Here is a 3,459-nt window from a genome sequence, read left to right on the forward strand (position 1 = left end):
AGAACCAAAAAAAAAAAAAAAAAAAAAAAAAGAGGAAAACAGTCAAGATGAATAAAGGAGAAATTTTGTCATAATTGCTGCACAGCAAATTCACAGAAAGACGCATTTGCTAGTTCCTCTCCTTCTCTGATCCAACATTATCCACTTTTCTCATGCTTACATCAGCAACTGAACACATAACCTCTTAGTATACCATTTGCAATCCATTATTTAAGGAGCTTATGCATAATCCATCACTACGGTTACCTTCTTGCTTACATTACTTCTGCACATGCAAACAGTGCTAAGCAAGGAGTTACATTAAGGGACAATGAGAGGAAAACATTAGTCATCTTAAGCCATGAGAAAGGACTACATATATCTGTTGACTGACCATCTGGGAGTGATCTTGGGTTGCAAAGAAAAGCATTATTTGAAGGCAATATTGCATAGTCAGAAGTGTGTATAGCCAGGCAGACTTCGGTTCATTTGGACTTTGGGGAAAATATTTAGCCTCCATAAATCTCAATTTCCTCTTCTTTGAAATTTTTTTTTCATCCTCTCCTGGCTGGGATGTTGTGAGAATTCAATGTATGTAAATCTGACCTAATTCATCCATAGTAGCTACTCAATAACTGGTAACAGCAATAGCAACAGTGACCATAAGAACAACAGTCCCTTAGAAATTCTAACCACAAAAACACAAGTCCAGGGCTTGCTTTTAAAGTAGACTAAACTAGAGAAGAACAAATGGCCTAATGGCTACGTCGCTGGACTCCCATGTAGTTAACAACGGTTCGAATCCCAGATCCAGTGGCTTAAACTCCCACCAGGTACGTGTGCATGTCTGTCCAAGATCCCAAGAGGAGAGTGGAGGAGAAGGGATTGTAGCATAGCCATCCTCTCGGGGGAGGGGGGGGTGATTTCTTGCTTTCTGTCTCTCTGTCTCTGTCTTTCTGATGAGTGCATGCACCCTATAGCAAAAACCTCTCCAAACAATTATAAATTTAAAAATTAAAGAAAAGAAAAAGCAATTACAGAAGCCGGATTAAGCAGGTTAATAATTTTTTAAGAATTATTTATTTAATTTATTATTATTAATACTATTATTATTATTTAATTTGCTACGGGACACGTACACTCACCAGAGAGAAAGAGGAAATGAGAAAGCAAACCACCAGGTCCAGGACTTGAACCATGGTCAGCCATGTGGGTTTCCAGTGCCTTAGCCACCACACCACCTGCTGGTCCCAGCAGGTTAATTATTTCTAAGGGCACTTTAATGGTCCCTATGGCTACCAGGCAGGGGGGGTCTGGTGATTGGTGATTACATTGCTAAGGAATGTCTAAGCAAAAAGGTTTTGGGCTAGTTAGCAAAGACAGTAAAACTGTTAATCACTCTACTTACTCTGGGCAAAAGAAGGACAAAAGTATAACATAAAGTTCAAAGACGGAGGTGCTTCTGCTTCAACCCTAGAAAGACCTCCACTCTCTGAAGGCAGAGTACAGTGGTGGCAGACACCCTCTGATTTTTAGATATCTATGTACATCTTTCATCCTACACATACCTCACTGCCTTCTCTTTTTATCCTTTTTTTTTTTTTGAGAAGTTTTTGCTATAAGGTACGTGCGCTCACCAGAAAGACAGAGACAGAGAGACAGAAAATGAGAAATCACCCCCCAGGAGGGATGGCCACACCACAATCTCCTCCTCCATTCTCCTCTCAGGATCTTGGGCACACATGCACACGCGCCTGGCGTGAGTGTAAGCCACCAGGTTCGGGAATCGAACTACATGGGAGTCCAGCAACATAGCTATTACGCCAACTGCTGGTCCCCTTCACTGCCTTCTCTTAACAACACAAATCCAGTTCAGTTGCAGCTGCTAGCTCAGGTTGAGCATCATCAGGATCCACTGACCTTGAAGCCAAAGGACAAGGTATAAGCCCCACCCCTGCTGCCAACACATAGTAGTGATTAGGGACAGGATTCTCACAAAAAAGGGTAGACCTAGGCTGGTTGTGACCTGACTGCTAAGGGAGCCAAATCTTACATGGCCAACTGCATGGTCCTGCAGTTTGAGAAATGCTGGGTGCATGTGTGTGCATGTTCCAAATCACAACAGGATGGAGAAATGGAGAAGGGACTGCTGCAGCCTGAGGATGCCCCATGGGGAGTGTTTTCTCCTTCTCTCTCTCTGGTGAGTGCATGTGCCTGCTGGCAAATGTGAAAAAGAGAGAGAGAAAAAGGAAGGAAGGAGGGGACGGAAGGAGGGAGGGAGGGGAAGGAACAGATGCATTATTTGTATTATTCTGACAGGGCATTGCTATGTTGCAACTCTCCTGCCCTAGCCCAAACGAGCTAGGACCATAGGCACCACTGACCATAGGCCTATTTAGGGTGGGTAGAAACCTAGGGGCCTCTGCTACTGCCCAGTGGTACCCTCCTGTTTGCTCCAAGGCTGGGACTGTTTTTTTCAGGATCAGATTGAAGTAATGCATTTTTGGCAGCAATATCACAAAAGGTGCTGCCTTCTAGGCTTCTCCACTGGAAAGTTAGTGTTTTCTTTTATAAATATAAAACGCTTTGGTTTGGGGAATTGCCTTCCCACCCCTGACCTAGGCTGTATCCCTGGCTTCTCCTCTGGGCCTCAGGCTGTGCCTGGGTACTCTGGGGGTCCCACCTCCCAACTACCGATTAATGCTGGCTCGGGGACATACAGGCATTTTTTACTTTTAATACTTATCTGAATTTCTTTTGTAATTGGGATTGTTTTATATACCCACATATATGAGAACATTTCCTTTCAAAGCACGTTTTCTAACTGCTTTTTACTGCTTTCTCTTTTTCTGTCACCCTTGCTTTGTATTATTTATCTAAAATGCTTACTTAGCTGTCTTACTAACCATAAAAATGTGTAGCTCGTTTAACTTCTAAGTAAATAATTATACTGTCATTCTGAATTTTAACATTTTTCTCGGAAAAAATATGGTATAGCAATATTTATGCAAATTTGCATCAGACAAAAATAAAGCTAGACAACAAATAGTAACAGACTAAAACCACGGGGAAATTAAATACCGGCGAGTCCGTACTGACGTAAACCACAGCGTCCCCACCCGCCCGGCGCCTTCTCGCGTCAGCCCCGCGACCGGGGGTGAGAGGTCGGCTCCGGGCAGGGCGGGGCGGGCACGCGCACATCCGGGCCCCGCCGTGCGCGCATGCGCACACCTCCTAAACATGGCTGGCTGCCGCTCGCCTTGAGTCCCGCTGCGCCTCTCGGCCGTCAGTGCCTCAGTTTCCTCCGGAGCGTCACATGGGACTGGGGTCCGTCGAGTCCCGTGAGGGAGCAGGGGGTGGCGCGGCTGCGGGAGCGGGGGCGCGTCGTGAGCGCGCGTCGGGCCCGGCGGGGCTGGGTCAGTTCGGGATGCGGCGGTGCCTGCGGGAGTGCGCGGTCATCGGCGGGGGTTGGGGGGCGCC

Source organism: Tupaia chinensis, unplaced genomic scaffold (genome assembly GCF_000334495.1).
Source record: "Tupaia chinensis unplaced genomic scaffold, TupChi_1.0 Scaffold144336_1, whole genome shotgun sequence".
NCBI lineage: Eukaryota > Metazoa > Chordata > Mammalia > Scandentia > Tupaiidae > Tupaia > Tupaia belangeri.